At 35.2% G+C, this 21,161-nt stretch overlaps 1 protein-coding gene across 1 annotated transcript in view; it reads left to right on the top strand.

Moving 5' to 3' along the window:
* The window catches only part of ME1 (malic enzyme 1), a 184,841-nt gene that overhangs the window by 29,890 nt on the left and 133,790 nt on the right, over positions 1-21,161 (top strand). The window lies entirely within an intron of this gene.

Genomic DNA, 21,161 nt, shown 5'->3' with positions numbered 1-21,161 from the left:
AGGTTTCCTTTTAAATTTTTTTTTTTTGACAGAGAGATCACAAGTAGGCAGAGAGGCAGGCAGAGAGAGAGGAAGGGAAGCAGGCTCCCTGCTCTGCAGAGAGCCCGATGCGGGGCTCGATCCTAGGACCCTGGGATCATGACCTGAGCCAAAGGCAGCGGCTTAACCCACTGAGCCACCCAGGCGCCCCTAGGTTTCTTTTTATAGACAATAACTGAATTTGTTTTTTGTTTGAAAAGAAAGTAATTGATCATAATTAGGCTTGTCTTAGAGTTCTTAATACTATTATGTGTACATTTTAAAAGTTAAAGCAAGGATTCCAAACCTTTCTGAAAAATGAATGTATTTTCTAAATTAAGAGTTGGCATTAAAGTAACTCTTTTGTTGATTTTCCTTTAGCAAAATAGTAATAGCCTTTAAGGATGTGTTTTTAAAAAAACGGGACATGTAAAATATAGAATACAGTTTTTCTAAATCCATAGCTTTACTTTGTTAATTACATTACTTTAAATACTTTTGAAACAGGGAACAATTGAAGTAAATATTAATACTTTTCACAGCAACAACAACCAAAGTTCAAGTTGAATATATTTATGTTACTTGTGCTTCTAACTTTAAAGATAAAAAAAGAAATGTTTATAAGTTTATACTGCAAATATAAAAGCCTATTAAAAGTACTGCCATTGAAAAGAGTATTTCAAAGTTAATATCTGAAAGTTAGATTGAATATGTGGATTTCCCATAGATATATTGATGTAGTGGTAATATTTAGCACATTTGTGCCATATTACTCTCTGTATAAACAAAAGAATTAGCCACATCATCCCTTGTATAAAGAAAGTAATTCGATAAATAGCTGTAGTCAGTCACTTAAATTACATTCGTAGCACATATCTAGATTGCATTTATAAAACAGTTTTATTAACAGTGAATACATATTTTATTCATAGAGCAAGAGTGAGAATTTAGCTGGTAATTATATTGTGAAGATAATTTTTGGGGGGCAAAGAAGTGTATTTATTTGTTAATCAGATAAATAATACATATTCATTATTGAAAAAATTAGAAAATATGAATATACAGAAAGGAGAAATGTTTGAAAAATACCTAATGTCATCATACAAGAAAAACCTGTAAATGCAAATACATACTCTTTCCATATATAAGTGATCATACTACATACACTCTTTCTTGCCTGTCTTCTCTGAGTGATGTCATGAACATCTCTCCATGTCTATAAAGTATATTTCTACATAAAGAATCTTAGTAAATCATGAGCATGCAATACTTGGCTGTTAAAAAATGTAATTTAAGCATTTTTTGAAATTATAACTTTTTGTGAGATCCTGAGAAATGCTAACAACTATAAGAGATGTAGACAAGTATAGCTCAAAGTATTTGGGTTGAAGTTGACATAAAAGTCTCAATGGAGGGGCGCCTGGGTGGCTCAGTGGGTTGAGGCCTCTGCCTTCAGCTCGGGTCGTGATCCCGGGTCCTGGGATCGAGCCCTGCATCCGGCTCTCTGCTCAGCGGGGGGCCTGCTTCCTCCCCTCTCTCTCTCTGCCTGTCTCTCTGCCTACTTGTGATCTCTCTCTCTCTGTCAAATAAATAAAATCTTAAAAAAAAAAGTCTCAATGGAAATAATTATTTTTCAGCATTTTCTATGTACTAGATGATTTTTTAAGGGCTTAGGATGTATTGGTATACATGTAAAATCTAAGAGCATAAGAGATAGGGAAATAAAAAATAAGTGAATTGTCTAGAATGTTCGAAGGTAGTAAATGTTAAAAAGAAAAACTAGAGCAGGAAAGGGGGATTTGGAGAGCCAGTTACTTTGTGGGGGGCAGTTGCAATTTTAAATAAAGTTTACAGTATAGGGCCTCATTGGAAATGATACTGCAAGAGGGAGGGGGTGGTCATGTAGATACAAAAGGAACTGTGTGCCAGGCAGGAGGACTAGTCAGTGCCAAGGCCATAAGGGCGAACATGCCTGGGGACAAGGAGCAGCACAAAGGACTTGTGCTGGCAGTGTGAGAGAGGGGAGAGAAGTAGAGGAGGTCATTGATGGAAAATAGATGAGAGGGTACAGAACCTGGAGTTTCTTTTCTTGTAGGCTAAAGAACACCAGTTCTTACTATTCGTTAAACGGACAGAAGAATCAGATAGCTTGGTTAGCAGGCTAGTGCAGTAAACCCAGTGAGAGAGGATGGCGTCTCAGATTAGGGCAGCATTGGAATTAGGGGTTATGGAATTATTCTGGATAGATAAAATCATGAGGATTTCCTGTTGGATTGGAGGCTTCCTGGAGCTGGGATTACAAGTATGGGGTCTGGAGTAGATCGCCTGTTTTCTTTTGCCTTTTTTTATGATTTTATTTATTTATTTGAGAGCAAGAGAGTCAGGAGAGAGCATGAGAGGGGAGAGAGTCAGAGAGAGAAGCAGACTTCCTGCTGAGCAGGAAGCCTGATGTAGGACTCAATCCCAGGACTCTAAAATCATGACCTGAGCGGAAGGCAGTTGCTCAACCAGCTGAGGCACCCAGGCACCCAGATTGCCTGTTTTCATTGTACTTGGTTTTGCTACTTGTTTTAGTCTTTAATAAATTATTGACCCTTTGTATGCTCCAGTTTCCTCTGTACCATGGGGATTAAACTACAGCCCACCATCCTTTATCTATTTTTTAAATTTTAATTTTGAAAGTCAAAATATTAAAAAATTCTCACTTGGCATAACACCTGATTTGTCTGAACCCATTCAGTGGCAAGTGGAACTGAATTTAGATATGGGTATTTATAGTATTTAACTGACTTAGTGTCATCTGTTTTTCTTTAGAACTGTTAATGTATTTGATTACATGGGGATTTCCCAAAAATAAAATTAATTGATACATAAAGGGAAAGGGAAGAGGTAGCATAACATTTATAGCAGAAGACTCACAATGTTGAATGTAGGTGGAGATATTCATCTTATTGGTTCAACTTTTTCACAGTATTTGAAATTTAGGTAAAGGAATGCCTTACTGACAGAAAAAGTAAAGTTCTTAAAACTATTTCTATATGATCTCTTTATGGCAGTTTTTTGTCATGTTGATTTTTTTTTTAAGATTTTATTTATTTATTTGAGAGACAGTGAGAGAGAGCATGAGAGGGGAGAAGGTCAGAGGGAGAAGCAGACTCCCCATGGAGCTGAGCCCAATGTGGGACTCAATCCCGGGACTCCAGGATCATGACCCGAGCTGAAGGCAGTCGCCCAACCAACTGAGCCACCCAGGCGGCCCTGTCTTGTTGATTTTTAATGTGTATATCTTGCTAAACTTCTGATGATTTTGAAGTTTTTTAATGGATTAATTCTCTTGGCTTCTCCCATAACTGTAAAAAAAGGAACCTATTTGAAAATACATCATGTGGCATATATATTTATACATTGTATTTAATTGGAAAGGAAATTGTGATTGTGTTTGAATAATGATGGATACTTCAGACCTTAGTTAGCAAGTAGACTATTTTTTAAAGCTGAAATAAAAAAATGTCTATTAAATATTTCCTGCTGCAACAGCAAGTATTCTAAGACATTCAGAAATTGAACAGGAGGATTATACTTCTTGTTATATTTACTTTGTGTATTTGGTGGTAGCAATTAGGAATATAATAAGTGAAAGTTAGGGGATAGTAGTCCAAGTACTGAGCTTAATACCATTGCAAAGAGGTAGATCTTTTGATCTCAGAATTTTAAATATTATCTTTGTGATACTGATGCAGACTGCTTGGGTCTGAGGACCCAGGGGGAGGTTTCCACAGGACCAGCCAAGAGGGGCCTTAATTTAATGCAGGATAAAAATCAAACTGGAGCCAAGAGGAGGTGAGAGCAGTGTTTTTTGCAGGTATAGAGAGAGAGAGTGTAGATACTGACAGAGCTTCTGGGGGACTGCGAAAGGAAGGAAGAGTGAGTCTTGTCTTTGCCTGGAGCCTGGAATTTTTATTGAGGTTGGTGGTCGGTATCCATGTCTTCTTGATAATCTGGGAACAAAGAATAGGATTTAGGTATTCTCCTTAAATCATCTGTGCCCTGCAGCAAAGGGTCTTGTGGAGTCAATGGTCTTAGAAAATGTTCATGATGACCCTGCCCAGTATTAACTTCTTCGATGTTATCTTTTGTGCTCGAAGAGTCCAAAGAAATCATTAAATAGTTGACCTTTACGAACAGGACATCTATTCTGTGTTCTATATGGCGTGTGTAAGGGCTGAGGTGCAGGTCTCAGCAAGAGTGGAAGTAGGAAAAAGAGTGAATAAAGCAATTTTTCATGGGGTTCTTTTAGTTTCTCTGTCACAATATGATATTTTTCTATGGCTGGATATTTATTTTTCATTTTGAATATGGCATTAAAGTCTGTCTAGGTATCCAAAAATAAATTCTTATATGGATAGCTCTTCCAGCATTTTTTTCCCCTAAGGTGTGATGCTGGAGTATCCATTTATTGGTCTTGGGTGGAATTTCTTTTTTCTTTGCCATAGATACTTTGTGTGGGTTTTTCAAGATGTTGTGGATAATGACTTTTAAGAATGTCCAGTTTGTTTGGATTATCTTGTTCCATGTACTCATAACATTTTAATTCTTGCAGAATTTCCAGTATTTGATAGTACAATATGCTTATGTCAGCACACCTAATTGTGGCTAATTTGTAGGTAGAGGCGTGATTTTTGGAACTAGAGATGATTCTTTTTGTATTTTTGCAGAATGCTGAGCTTACTGTGTTACTTAAATTACTCGTATTCTGTAAAACTTATTTTAAGGGAAAATTTTGTGTAAATTGATAGTGCAGATATATATAAAGGGCAACTAAAGCAGATTTATGTAATTTCTTTGGAAATATTTCTACCTGTTATATTTTACACTACACTTTCCGAGAAACATTTCTCTCTCTCTCATAAGCTCTGATTAGGTACCTATCATTTTACCATGCTTTTGGCAATTAGTCATGTTGCTATTTTTGGTATTTTTAATGCTCTATCAAAGTACTCTTGGTCTGTTTTTATTTTTCTTATTTATTTTTTATTGAGGTATAATTGACATATAACATATTAGTTTCAGGTGCACAATAAAATGATTCAGTCTTTGTGTATTGTGAAATAATGATCACAATAAGTCTAGTTCATGTCCATCACCACACCTAGTTATAAGAAATTTTTTTTGTTTTGATGAAAACTTTTAAGATTTACTCTCTTAGCAACTTTTGAATGTACATTTTTATTATATGCAGCATTATTTATTATATGCATTATTATTAACTGTAGTCACTGTGCTGTACATTATATCCCCATGACTTACTAATTTTATAACTGAAAATTTGTACCTTTTGAACCTCTTCACCAATTTCACCTACCTCACACCCCCCATGTTTGGCAATCACAATCTGCTCTGTGAGCTCAGTTTTTTGTTTTTTGTTTTCTCCTCTTGGTCTCTCTTATTGGCATTTTACTCTTTATTTAGTCCCAACTAGAGTATAAGCATCTAGAGAAAAGGGATCATACTTTAAAATTATTCCTGTATTTCCCATGCTTTTAAGCTTAGTGCCTGGTTAGTGCTGAATCAATATATTGATTATCTGCTGCCTCATAGAAAGAGTAACAGTAGTACCCTAGTCATCCACTCACATAAAAAACAAAACAAAACATAAAGTACTGGTATGTTCTTTATTTCTTCTACTATTTAAGCATATTATTCTGAAAGGTAAATTTTCATAAATAATTGATCTGAAAGAAATTGGACTCACACCAAGGAATCAGGCTATGAGGAAGTAAAATGTCGATTACACACAGAAAATACAACTTTAAACTCATATTATGCTCCTTTTAACTACTCATCTTTATCAAGTAGATCACTAATATGACTTTGGCAAAAAGAATGAGCAGTTTGATGACAGTTTTTTTTTAAAAGGCATTTCCAGAGTTTGATCTGATTAGTACCATTAATTGGTTTGCCAGAAGTTAGGATGAAAAAAGCATTTAGTGCTAAAATTAATCAAAGAAAAGTTGAATTACCTGAAATTAAACAGGGTTCTTTACTATAAGATTTCTTGGAATAATACCTATCTTGCAAGTTTTTGGAGGGGGACAATAGATTTAATATAGGTAATATACCTTGCATAATTCTTGACACAAAGTAGGTGTTCCCAAGTAGTAGCTGGTATTATTATAACTCCCAGGTTTCTTGATGACCAAATGGATGATGGTATCATTCACCCAGTTTCAGAATAATGGAATATGTTTGTAAGGGAGATAGAAAATTCTTTTCAGGATGTGTTGAGGGTTGTTTTTTTTTTTTAATTTTTTAAATTAAATTAAATTTATTTATTTGAAAGAGAGAGAGAGAGAACATTAGCAGGGGGGAGGGGTAGAGGGAGAGGGATAAACAGACTCCCCTCCCCACTGAGCATGGAACCCCATGGAGGGCTCAGCTTTGATTGCAAGACCCTGAGATAATAATCTGAGCCAAAGGCAGATGCTTAACCGACTGAGCCACCCAGGAGCCCCAGGACATGTTAAGTTTTAAATGTCTGTGTGACTTCCAAGTTGGGGAGTCTGGTAGGCAATTAAATGTATGGACCTGGAATTTAGTAGATAATATATGTAAAGCTCCTTATATTTAAATTCACACATTACAAAAGCTACATAAATGATACCTGTTTTGATTTTGACAATGACTAAATTTAGCAACAAGACTAATGGTCAGTCAATAAAATGTTCTATATTTTGTTCTTTTTTTTTCCAGAAAAATTTTAGAGAAATGAATAAAAGGAAATGAGATGAACCAAAACAAAATACTAAAATAGTTTTTCTACACTTAGAGTTTGTTTGCATACATATTTCCTTCAGAATTCCAGAAAGGTCTTAGAGTGTTTGTGATTTAAATTGTAAGGACTAAAGCTTTTATTACCCCAAGTGCAATTTTATATGAGGATGAATACCTTGTGATATAGAAATAGTCATAACCATACCATGACTGTGATTAGAAATGGAGATTGTTGGGGCACGTGGCTCACTCTGTAGAGCATCTAACTCTGGATCTCAGAGTTGTGAGTTCGAGCCTCATGTTGGGTGTAGAGATTACTTGCAAAGTAAATAAATAAAGGGCGCCTGGGTGGCTCAGTTGGTTAAACCTCCAACTCTTGATCTTCAGGGTCATTAGTTCAAGCCCCATGCTGGGTTCCACACTGGGCCTGGAGCATAATAAACAAGCAAACAAACAAGCAAGCAACTGATTGGAAAAAAAGAAATGGTGATTATTTACTCTATGGAAACAGTTTCTGAATTTGTGCCAAAAGTTCAGCAAATTTGTAGTCTTACGGGGTGAGAGTGTTGCTTTTGTCATTTAATCTGTGAAAGAGCAGTAAGAATAGCTGCTTAAAGGGAGTCAATAGAAAAAGAAACTTCCCAAGGCTAAACACCACTTTAACCCAGTAGTATTCTAATGATATCATGCAGATTTTAAAGATAATAACTATTATTGAACAGTTTAGAATGAACACTTTCATGATGTTTTTAAATTTTCTCATATTAAATCTACCTGATTTTAAACTTAATCTATTTTTATAATGTGCTATACATGTATATGATGGGAATTTCACTCTGCTAAGCTGTAAGTACTTCAGTACCTCAGTATTTATAAATAGAATTTAAGTTGCTTAGGGAAAAGAAACATGGGTTCACAGACAATTCTAATAGCTGTGAAGGAACTGTTGAACTCTTGAAGTAAGGCTGTGGCACCTTTCAGTAGTTTAATGCTGTCTAGTTGTTACCGGACTGTTGTGTTGTAAACAGTCAAGTGATCTAGCTTCCAGAGGTTAATAGCTCTCCTGCTCTCCTCCATTACCTCACTCTCCAGGCTACGGGGGTTTCTGGGAAGGAGTGAGAGCGGTCCTATCCCTCTGAGTCGTCCTGGATAGGACAGCTGCCCAGATGGACCAGGACTGTTCTCGATGGATTTGGCTTTCTTCAGTCAAACCACTTTGGACCAACTAGGAAATATTTAGGAGACTTTTGAGAACCAGGGAATGAATATATTTGGCTTTAAGCCCTGGTTTAGTTTGTAACTTCTATTTTTTACTGTATTGGAATTTTCTATATCTCTAGAAACTCAAATAGTTGATGTTTAAGGGAATAGCTAATTTTTTTTTAAAGATTTTATTTGTTTATTTGACAGAGAGAGATCACAAGTAGGCAGAGAGGCAGGCAGAGAGAGAGAGAGGGAAGCAGACTCCCTGATGAGCAGAGAGCCTGATGCGGGACTCGATCCTAGGACCCTGAGATCATGACCTGAGCTGAAGGCAGAGGCTTAACCCACTGAGCCACCCAGGCGCCCGGGAATAGCTAATTTTTAATGCTTCTAGAAAAGCAATCATTTTAATATTTTATGTTAATAAACTTTCACCATTTACCTACAGCAATAAGCCTTTGATCTTGATTTATACTTACTTCAGAATATTATGTTAATTGATTTCATTTCCCTTGAAATAGGCTCAATATTTGCATCTACTCAACTGTAAATTATGAGAAAATGTACTATGTGTTGGAATTTTTTTTTCCCCCCAAAGATATGAAACAAGTGAGGTGCAGAATGTCTGGACTAGTTCAAGACTCTTGTTACTTCAGCTGATTTCTTGGAGATAATTATTTGCAAAAAGTTGTTTTTTATTTATTATGGAGATGTAGATCTTATGATTTCTTAAAACTAGTAATTCAAGTTAACTTCTTTTTTTTCTGAGCACACTAAATGCTTCTATTTAGGAAAATGTCTGTGTGACTTGTGCTGAGTGGAGTGAGGTAGAATATCCTATATCTGAGTCCTGGAAATACAGTGTGTGCCCAGAAGTAGTTTCAAATTCCAAACTTTCTTCTTTCCTAAGTATTGCCATAATTAGGAAGAATTTGGAGAATGGGAAGAATGTAGGCATGATTCAAACATTAATTCTTCATATCATGATCTAAAGATTATCTGAGCGTATGCATAGACATAAATCTCCTTAGCAAGGCAGTGAAACTTATCTTTTACTGTAAACCTTTAAAAGTGTAAAGTAACAGTTCATCAAGTCTCTGTATTCATGCAGAGACTTTAAGTGTGGAAAACTTGAATGGAAATATAAGTTTAAGATCCAAAAATAACTCTGCTACAATCTGTGTGATATATCCAGGTGTTTTGATTTAAATTTCCACACAGCATACAGAGAATTAAGAAAAATTGCCAAGTTTTATCTCCAGTATTGTTTATGAAAACATATTAATTAGGGCATCGTTATGAATTTTTAAGAGGGGTTATAAATCCCCATCTTTATTACTAAGAATAAAGATTTCTTTTCTTTTCTTTTCTTTTTTTTTTTTCCAAATGAAGGCAGTAGTTCTTTACGTCACATACCCGGATCACATCTGGAATGTCGTGTTTAGTTTGGATGCCATACTTTTCAGGGTCGTTGGCAAACAGAAAAGAGTGACCAAAGCAGTGATAGTTGTTGAAAACGTGCTATATGTGAAAGGGTTGGAGGAAATAGAAGTAGTTCGGCTAAAAGAAAAGACTTGAAAGGGATATAGCTAAGTCCTCAACTATTTGATAGATTTACATGTGGGAAAAAAAAGTATATACTTGCATGGTTTAGCCTTCAAGTGTAGAGCTAAAATCAGATGGACATTATTACAGGGGGTACAGATTTAATTTCAATATAGAGGAAGATTTTCTAATAACTAAACTATATGACATTGGAATAGACTTCCTTACCCTCCCTCATTGGAAATATTCACATGGCTTGGATAATCTCCTGGTCATTTACATTATAAATGAGATTCTTGCATTGAGTGTGATTATAAACTGGTTGAATTCTAAGGTCACTTTTAACAAGAAAATTCAGTGAATGTTTAAAAGAGCAGCTTACAGATGAAGAATTCCAGGTTTCAGGAATATCTCACTCCTCATTTCAAATAACCCTATTTTCTAATTCAAAAAGATTTTAGTGATAATTTTAATCACAATTTTAGGAATTATTAAAAATAATATATTTTCAAATAAAAAATATTTTAAACAAATTTAAAGTGATTTGATGACACAGCTCACCAGAATTCCTACTCCCTCCCCCAAACACACAAACTACATGTCAGTTTACACAGCTGTATCCTGGCTACAGTGTTTTGGTTTCAACATTTCTCCAGTTTTAATGGAGTAAAAAAGTTTAATGTTGACATTTTCTTACTTAATTACATCCTTCTGATCTAATCTTTTCTGTAATTTTTTTCAAACTATTTGTTTTTCTGTATATTCTTTTAAACTCTCATATATATATATATATATATATATACGTATGTATATATATATATATATATATTTAACTTAGTGCAGTTTAGCTACTAGAGACATTATTAGTAAAAATTTTCTTTAAGACTCTCTTTCTACCTCCCCTACTGGTTCCTTCTGCCCAACTCAGTAGTTGAAGGGAAATTGCCCGGTTAGAATTTGCTTGTATTACTCTTTCTAAAATTTCCTATTTGCCTTTAAGGTATGCTTCTGAAATATGAAGATTTGTTTTCATCAGTTTTCTTGACAAAATAATCTATAATTATCATCTAAGAATTCTTTTATATACCTTTAAAAAGGTTGGCTATTGTATGCCTAGGTAATTTTATAGTATAAAATAGAAGTGTTTAGGGGCACCTGGGTGGTACAGTTGGTTGAGCAACAACTCTTGGTTTTGGCTCAGGTCATGATCTCAGGGTCTTGAGATCCACCCCACATCCAGCTCCGTGCTCCGTGCGGAGTCTGCTTGAGATTCTCTATTCCTCTTCCACTGCCCCTCCCACTCACACTCTCTCTCTGTCTCACTCTCAAATAACTAAATAAATCTTTAAAAAAATGTATATAACTATTAAAAGGCATAATTGAAATAATCAATTTTAGTTCCAAATATGTATTTTACATCCACAGTAATAAAATTTATAAAATATTTGATTGAATTCCAAATTATTTAATTACGTATGAAATTATTGAATTCTACATTTTTCTAAGCAAAGAAATTTCTCATTTACCAGTATAAGTCCTAGTCTTAATATGATTGACTCATGGCTGAAAAAATGACATTCATAATAATTTGGAGGCTATCATATTTTGTAAAAATAGTGTTACCTTGTGAAGTAAAACATTTTCACTGTGAAATGAGGTAATTTATTTTAAAAGCTGAAAATGTTGTAAGTATATTATTTCTCTCCTGGGAGAAGTTAATTTTTATTGACAATTTGCCAAATAAATGCCATCTGTCTGTTGAATTCAGTGTTACCTTAGGATTCTTTCCAGTATTTTCTACCATGGAAAGTACTTTGGATTTTAACTATCAAAACAACATCTATTAATTTCTACTTAATTTGTATGCTCATATTAATTTTAAAATGAATAAATGAATAATAGCTTGCCTAAAGTTATTTTTATGTACATTTTCATTTCATGTTTATTTGGAAACAGTGGTTAAGTTGTGGTATACAGAAGTGAAATCATTAACATTTGGTAATTGTTGATTTTTTTCAATCCACTCATTTTGTAATTGAAACAATCATTCCAAGGAAACTCAGTGATCACCCGGTTGTAAGTACCAGAGCTGGGACTTGAATTTATGTTTTCTACGGTTTAGATGTATTAGAGCTCCCCAGAGGAAGGGGATCAGGAGAGAGAGAGAGAGAGAGTGTGTGTGTGTAGAGATTTATTTAGTTTAAGGAATTGGCTCACACAATTGTGGGGGCTGGCAAATCCAAAATCTGCAGGGTGGCTGATAGGCTAGAGACCCAGGAAAGAGGTGATGCTATAGTCAGACCCAAAACTGGTCTGCTGGAAGAATTCCCTCTCTCTTTGGAGGAGTGAGTCTTTTCTGATAAAGCCTTCAAGTGATTGGATGAGGCCTAGCTACATTATGGAGGGTAATCTGCTTAACTCAAAGTCTACTGACTTAAATGTTAATCTCACTTGAAAATTACTTTCATGCACACACACACACACACACACACACACACACACACACACAATTACCTTCACAGAAACATCTAGAGTAGTGTTTGACCAAATTTCTGGATACCATGCTTAGCCAAACTGACATAGAAAATTAACTATCACATCCTCCCAGACCAGTGTTGGATCTTTTTTTTTTTTTTAATCTCAGATTATATTTTTCTACCTGGAATCTGAGCTGTTCAGGGAAGCTGCACTCTTATATAGTTTCTTAGACTTTTCCTCATTGACTAATATGTGTTGTGACTTTCAAATCTAAAATTATATATTATGTTTGTTAATTAAGATTATTCTCCCAAATACTGTAGCATTTACCTGCAAAGAATTTCATATCTTGCATTCTATAAGAGTTTAATCCTAATCGTTCATATGAATATTGTTGAAATTTGGTTTTCTTTAAAAGGTTTCTAGCAATAATTGAATTAATGACAGTAATTTAAGATTTAAACCTAGTTTTAGAAATTGCCAAACATTGTTGATCACTCAGTTCTTCCAAAAGAAGTTCTTGCTAGGTTTTCTTCCCCAACTCTGCCCCCTTTCCAAAATCTTTTTGCTGATTCTCTGTGCTCATTACTTCTTTTCTCCTTCCTTTCTTTGATAGAAATGTAGTGAGTGTGCACTGCATGCCAGACACTTGACTAATAGGGAGTACAGATAAATAAAAGACATATTTCCTGCCTTTGAAATTCACAGGTAATACTCAAGTGAACAAAGAACGACATGCACACAGCTTGTATTATGAAGGATCTGAACAGAAGGTGGTGATAAAGAGTATCGAGGGCATTTCCTTTCATGGTGTATTGAGGGACGTGTTTGAAGAGACACTATGTAAGCTGACTCCTGAAGGGTAAGGAGTTGGCTTGTGAAAACCAGGGGGAGAAAAAAAGCATTTGAGGCTGAGGAAGTAGCATGTTCAAAAGGTCTGAAAGTGAAGAGGATAGTTGGAGGTGTGGTTCGAATAAGGCAGGAGTCCCTTGCAGGGCCTCGTGGGGCCTGGTAGCATTCCATCATTATTCCCATCGACTTGGGAAGCCATTGAAATATTTGCAGACAAGAATGTTAGCATTCTGTTAAAGTTTTAAAAGATTATCCTGGCTGCCATGTGGATAAATGATTAGAAATGAGGGGCTAGAATAGAAATAGGAAGACCAATAAGACTGTTGTGATATTGGCTCTCCTTCCATCAGTCGTCATTGCTCTGAGTGGACTTGATCCTCTCAGGATATGGAGCAAGGAAATCTAGCAAGTCTCTTAGTCCTGCAGTGATGGCTGTAAGCAGGTGAGGTGATGTGGGTATATAACACATAGCATATTTCAGTGACCCTAAAATCATTAGCAGGAGGTAAGAAGATCTGCTGGACATGAGAATTTCCCAAGCATGCAGGCCCAGTACAGTTTATTTTATTTACTACCCAAGTCAGTACTCTTACGATTTTGTCCTTGGTCCACTGCACAAATCCATCCCGAGCCGACTCTTTCTTTCCCTCAAGGAAGAATAACTAGACAATGTTTATGTGCCATGCAATACTATTCATTTCATTTCTGCAAACCTATTTTTAAAATTAAAATATTATTACTGTTGGGTGGAGTTCTATAACTGCCTGCATGGCTCAGTCTTAGCTGGCCCTTCTACTCCACAGAGTTTAACTCCAGCTGTGTTCTTGGCTCATCTCACTCTTGTGGTTGTAAGAATGTAAACACTCTGCCGCTTTATCCTCCTTTTCATATATTCTTTCCCATGTCCCCTGTGATTTCATTGGCTTAACATTTTATTTCCATGATCTAACCCTAATACATTTCCCCTCTTTCACGTATTTCCTTCTTCATCTGTACAGCTAAGTACAGTGATCCATCCCACCCACTAAAATCTCCACGCTAACGCTTTCTTCTTGGTCCTGTTTCTCCTTAGCTTAACATTGTGGTCCCTGGTTTGTTAACCCTGTAAGTTGCCACACCACGCACTCAGTCACTAAACCACACACCTCATAGATGGTCGGGAGTTTCTCCCCTTCATTTTGCTGTTTGAGCCTTGCCAGCTTTACCTCTTTACCTCTTTACCAAATCGCTCTTGTCCATTCAATCCTCCTGCTACTCTTTTCAATCAGGCCCTTCTCATTTCAAAAGAGAGCGAGTTTTCAAAAGGGATGTCTAATGGTGTCACTTTCCTAACTAAACTCATTGGATGAGTTCCCATTTTCACCACCATAAAATCCAAGCTCCTTAGCATGGCTTTCAAGGGTTTTTGTAATCTAGCTCCTTTGCTCCTCTGTCTTCATTGTTTCCCTTTCCTGCTCTTCACACTCTGACCCCCACCTCAAGTTAAGTATCACCCAAGCCCCTGGGTGGCTGCTTTCACACTTTCACACTGATATATAGCAACTGACTCTTTTCTGTTTGTCTCTCTTTTGACCATTTCTTTTTTCTTAAGGATAGCAACTGTAGGGGCACCTGGGTGGCTCAGTGGGTTAAAGCCTCTGCCTTCGGCTCAGGTCATGATCCCAGGGTCCTGGGATCGAGCCCCGCATCGGGCTCTGTGCTCAGCAGGGAGCCTGCTTCCCTTCCTCTCTCTGCCTGCCTGTGATCTCTGTCTGTCAGATAAATAAATAAAATCTTTAAAAAAAAAAAAAAGGATAGCAACTGTACACTTTACCTCATCCCAGAACCTACCAGAGCTTAGCACAGTCTTTGTTGAGTGCATAAATGGGCAGGAGAGGAATATACATGTCCAGCCTATAGTGTGGTTTGGACCCGAAGAGGCCTGGTGCTGATCCCTTTCTTGCTTCTTATTAACTGTGTGATCTTGGGTCTGTAACATAAACTCCCTAATCTGTAATTTCCTTGTTTGTAAAATGAATATTGTGATTATATTTAAATAAGGTGATCTTTTTAAAACCTATTTTGACAGGAAGTGTATGGCAGAAATTAAAAACTGATTTATCTGAAGTTCAGATGTATCTATAGTTCTCAAGTATCTTATGGGCAAAATTTTATTTTTCTAAGTATTGCAACTTAGTTTAACACTGACTACAATAGCTATAACTGGAATATAACTACTTCTGCTATAGAGTGTGTTTAGATAACTGTAAGAATAAAAAAGTATGGGGGTGCCTGGGTCATTCAGTGGGTTAAGCCTCTGCCTTCAGCTCAGGTCATGATCCCAGGGTCCTGGGATCGAGCCCCGCATAGGGCTCTCTGCTCAGTGGGGAGCCTGCTTCCTTCTCGCTCTCTGCCTGCCTCTTTGCCTAGTTGTCACCTGCCTGTGAAATGAATAAACTCTTTAAAAAAAAAAAAAAAGAATAGAAAAGTATGGGTATCATGTGAATCATCAACCCAAATTATTTTTAGGGTTAGAAGATTTCAAACAATATTCAAATATAAGTTATGTATTATCAATATAATTAATGAAGATATTTCTAAGACACTGGCAAGTAAAGACATAAAAAAATGACCAAGAACATGTTTTTGAGTATTCATAGAACACAAAGGAAGTGTGTATGTTATTCATCCTAATGGTCAGTATACTACATTAGGTATGCCCAAGGAAATACGAGCATTTCCGAAAATAGATGGAAACTGTTAAGTCTGAGCAATAATTGAAAGTATATAAAGTTTCTCAAGGAAGCCCTCACCCAGAAAAATATCTGTTTAACATTGGGAGTTCTATTTTTTTAACTCAAGGTGAGCTCACTAATTTTTCCAGTAAGGTACATAAGACAGTGATGTCATGTACTTCTTTTTGCAAAGATCATTTCTCTACCAAATTTAGCTTCTAATTTAATATTTTGCTGTTATAAGACATTCCTAATGTGACTGTTAAAGTCTTGGATGTGGCAATGTGATTTCTTTCTCTTTTATTTCTCATGTAGCAAACAGAGCATAAAGTTCACTAAATAATGTGAAATGTTGTGCTAATAAAATTCATTTTATTAGTAACATAAGTAAGGAAGTAATTTGAACACTGTGTGTATATTAAAGTATGTAGCTCACTAACATGAGCAATACCAAGGAGTATTTATATAGAACAGCTTTCTTCTTTTATTTGGAATGAGATACATTCCCCTAAAAATAAAAAGTACAAAACAATCTCAGAGGATAATCTTTTTCGCTCCCTACCCAGAGAAAACCACCAATGACTATGGTGGGAAGAATTCCTTGTGGTTGGAAAACAGATGCATAAGTTGCTGGAAGTCTCATTTATGTATTAAGCTATTTAAAAGAATTTTTTTAAAAAAGATTTTATTTATTTATTTGAGAGAGAGACAGAGATAGCGACAGAGAACATGAATGGTGAGGAGAGGAAGAAGCAGGCTGGTGCTCAGCAGGAAGCCCAATATGGGGCTCCATCTCAGGACCCTGGGATCATGACCTGAGCCAAAGGTAGATGCTTAACCAACAGAGCCATCCAGGCGTTCCCCAAAGAAACTTTTTATATGAAGGATTTCCCTTGTCCAAGTATCTGCTAACTGCCACCTTCCCTCTACTCGTATGCCCCCAATCAATAGATAAGTAATTACTGGGTAAAGAATATACCTCCTGGTTTGATATTTTAACAATACAGCAAACTATTTTCAATGAAGCGTATTTTTGATTTATTCAACCCTATTTTCAGGCATTCTAAACTTAACATTTTATTCTGTTTTTATTAGGATCCATATGAAAAAGAAATTCCAAATGGAGAAGAGTCTTCTATATCTTTTTAGCAATACTTTTGATGGAAACAATGTCTAATATATTGTTCAATGTCCTTCATATAAATACCATTTGATAAATTCCTCTCAAAATTGAAGAAATGCATCTTTCCTCTTTCCAGATGCCATGGTATATGTCCTTTAATTAGACTTGAGAACTAACTCCCTTTTCACCCTTGGGCTTTGGCTATATTTTGCACTCAATTACAGTAGGTTTTTTTAGATCATTTTCTTTTTCCTGTCTCCCTTCCCCCTCATTATATTCTCTTTAATGAGTATGTCTTGCAAACCCAGGTTTTAGACAGTCATTAGCCCCCAAGTTCCTTCCAGGCTAAGTGAAAAGCCTATGTCCTCTATTAAAAAATTTTTTTATAAAGGCATCTTATTAGGATTTCACATCTCTCTCCTCCCGGGTGGGTGGTTTCCTGCAGCTCACAGTAAACAGACTACAGCTTGCCAGTCTTCTATGCTGTTGTACAAGGAGTTCATGGTTTTCCTGAATCTATAATTTGTATTGGTTACTGCCTCAAACCTTTATTAATTTAGTGAAAACCTTGATCAATTTGTTGTTTCTGTTTTCTGTTAGTTTAAAATGAAAAACAAAAGACCAGAAATGAAAACCATCATTCTAGCCTTTGTTTTAATGTGTTCTAAGCATCAGTCCCTTTGTTTTTCAATCTATGAATGTGTGACATAGTTAATTAGCAGGGTCTTGAGAGAGAGCCTGATGGCTGAGATCCCAAAGGCTTCCTACAATTTTCTTTCAAATAATTCTTCATCAACCTGTTGCCTCTCTGTTTTAAAGTAATTTGTTATGTATTTGGGAGCTTAAAAGATTAAATTATTTTGAGTTACCAATAAACTGCCAGATATTAGTATAAACTTAAAATTTCCAGTAATAGTAACTGTGGATTATTTCACCAATGCCAAAGAATTTTCTTTCCTTTTCTGAAGAGGCATGCTTGATAGGAACTTAGCTTTTTTCCTGATACTTCAGGTCATATTATAAATGGGCCAGTGTATAAACTACACCATTGGGAGAATTCTGCAGCTATTCACAATGTATGGGAAAGGCAAATCCTTAGTAAGAACAATCTAGAAATAGTAAAAAATGACTTTCAAAATGTATATGTTTCATCTTAAAAACAGTAAAAACTCTTATTTCTTAGATTCTAAATCATTGCTAATCCCTATTGAAGTATGTTTTCTTGGTTTGCCACTCAACTGATTTAAGAATTTTGCTCAATTCTGTGGCCGGTCATATTCAGGAATAAATGTTACTTAACACTGAACTTTTAGGGAACTAAGGTGGGAATCTCTGTCAACATCAGTGAAAATTCAACAGCATTGAATTATTCTGTGTCAGTGATCATCTTACTATTTCGCTTGCAAACCCCTTGAGAGAATTTTGAAAAATTTTACCCCTTGCCCTTCTTAACTTGACATCTAAAAACTTACATCATAACTTTGAATACTTGCAAAGAATGTAGTTTCTAACATATTTCAATTATTGATATATTTTTCATGATATATATATTGATGTTATTTTTCATTTAAATATATCCAAAGGAATACAATCTTACATATTCTATTATCTATTTAAAATATATAAAAACAAATGATTTTTTAACAGAAATATTGTAATATTCATTTATCTCCTTGGATTTATATTTTCATTCCACTCCTATTGATGATAATATCCTAGTCTAATACATTTTAATGCTTGAAAGCTTTTACTGATTGTTATACTTCGGTACAATGAAACTATATGTATTAAGTGACATTAATGTTTTTATTCTCTGCAATTAAGTTTCAAGTGTTAAAATTTGTTAGGATTATTACTGGCATACAGGTGATCTAACAATAGATATATGTATTAAATTTTGATTGTTAATATAAAAATAACTGTTTTGGAAATAAATCATTTAATGAAATGGGGATTTTTTTTTTCCCCTCCCGATTTGTTTACATCTAGACATGTTAGCTATAGGTAGAAGATAATTCTTGGGATCAGTTTTATTCCTATTTCTTATACTTCCACATGTATGTGCTGCAAAACCTTATTCATGCAAATATATAGACGGGACTGGAGAGAATTTTGTTACAGTAATATCACTTAATTTTTTGAACTCTTTCCAAGTTATGTGCTAAAAATCATATAGAGCTACATCATAAACATTTATTTTGAATGACTCACCAAATGACAACCCAATTACTTCCTCCTTCAAGTTGAAAGCAAAGAATTAGAAACCACGTAATTTGCAAAATACTTTGTTACCCAGTTGTTGAGAGTCACAGTTTTTTTAATTTCTGAGAAGTATCCTAGAGTCTTTACCAAGACTTATTATATATATTATATATTACCAAATAGCTGCTAATATGTTAGCATGTTGTTTAACCTGATATAACCTGATATATTCAGAAAGCGTTGGGAAAATTAAAACATTAATTTCCATACTTCTTTTACAGTACAGACTTTTTAAATAGAAAATATCTATCTTATACTTTTCTCACAACCTGAAGTTGCAGATTTAGCTCATTCATGTAAGGTGCTTGCCATGTACCCTTACTGGCCTGAATAATCCTTTTTATCAAGTCTTTCAGCCTAAGACTTGCCAGTTCAAAACATGTGTTAATATTTCTTTTTTTTTAATATTATAAAGAACAATGAGAAATAATTTATAGATGGTTGATAATGAAAGTCCTTTTGTCAAGATTAAAATGGTACAGATAATTAAATTTACATTCATTTAGAAAGTAAACTATAAAACAAGATACCGGTATCTCATTCATTTATTATATGGCAAAATAATATATACCTCAATTTATAAGTTTTTATGAAGTAAAGAGTATGAAAGAAAGCATGATATTACTTGGCTAAGAGTGTATGTATGCATGTATTAAAATCTGGTTTTGGGCTTTTAGAAATAATTATGTAAGAAATATATGTAAATAATAAATCCATTAATTTTGTCAGATGTAATGACAAACATACATAGTGAAAGAATACATATTGCTAAAAATGGGTTGATTTGGTAGATAATAATTTTACCCTTAAGACAAAGACATCAAAAATATCTATTTTATAAAATAGAATACTAGGGTTAACTGTAATAGGAATAAATAGGTGATAAATTTGATAAAATTATACAATACCTTATTAAAAGATACCCAGCATATCCAGAAATATTTAGTAATTTGGGGACGTATTCAGTGTATATTTAAAACCATCAATATTAATAACCATTTACTGCTTCCAGCTGTTCGAAAATTTCTTTTTTTCTAGTAGACATATCCTAACTATTGAGAACAACTGAAAAGGTTATGCTTCTCCCTAAATATATGAGGAGAAGAAAATGCTTTTTCAGCGTGTGATTCTTTTGCCCTTTGTTGGTGTCTCCATCAAGACTGAGGCCAGCTCCCACTGATTCACGCTATGCCTTGTCTGAATTACTAACCAAAATACCCTCATTCTAGTGCCACACTTTACTTGTAAGAGGATCACCAGTTCCAATAGAAACCCAAAAGTCTTCTACCTTGGGATAGTGCATTTTGGTAAAATTCAGGATAGGTAACTCGATGTCTCTCTTTTATAAAATAGAAGGTCTGGTATAAAAGGAGAGAAAAACTGGATAATCTGCATGAGGGATTAGTCTTTAGAGAACCACACCAGGTTGTAGTAGATCAATTATAGGAAACAGAGAAACAGAAGGTAAATATCTGGAAATTGATTCCCTTGAAACTATTCATGTATTTGTTCTCCTTATACAAATATTTCTCAGCCACATCTGTCAGTCTTAGGGCTTTAAGAGCAAGTGTTCAAAGGAGACTGGAAACAGAGTTGCTAGTCTGTCTTTCATTCATTCATTCATTCTAGATTTTATTTATTTGAGAGACAGTTGCTAGCTTCTTAAAAATTGCTTAGAAATTAGCACAGTGTTACTTTTGGCATATTCTGTTGGTCAAAGCAAATCAAGGAGGGCACATAGACCCCACTTTTCTATGGTAGGAGTGTCAAAGCATCTGTGGCCAACTTTAACCTGCTACTATTTACTGAACAGTCTGTTGGGTCACTGTAGTGAAGTCATGCACAAAACACACATGACAGTTTGCCTGATGAAGCAGATGGTGTCGTGGAGGAGATGAGCCCTAAACAAGCAATTTGTGACAAGCACTGTGATGGGAGAGCACACAGTACTAGGGCATTGGAGCAGGGTCCCTAACACAGATGGAAATGGAATTGAGGCCCAACTCCCAAAGGAAGTAACCTGAGAACTCTATTATGTTAATGCTGTTTAATTTTGTCCTTTAATTTTCTGGAAGTCTTCTTGAGTGGTGATCATACAGCTTTGACTTAAAGGAAACCAGTGACAGATTTCCAGTGAAAGTATAAATTTGAATTTGTGAAAGGATGGTCTAAATCTGAGGGAAGATGGTCAGTGT

The sequence above is a fragment of the Lutra lutra genome, chromosome 6 (assembly GCF_902655055.1).
Source record: "Lutra lutra chromosome 6, mLutLut1.2, whole genome shotgun sequence".
Taxonomy (NCBI): domain Eukaryota; kingdom Metazoa; phylum Chordata; class Mammalia; order Carnivora; family Mustelidae; genus Lutra; species Lutra lutra.
This window is presented reverse-complemented; position numbering and strand designations above follow the sequence as displayed.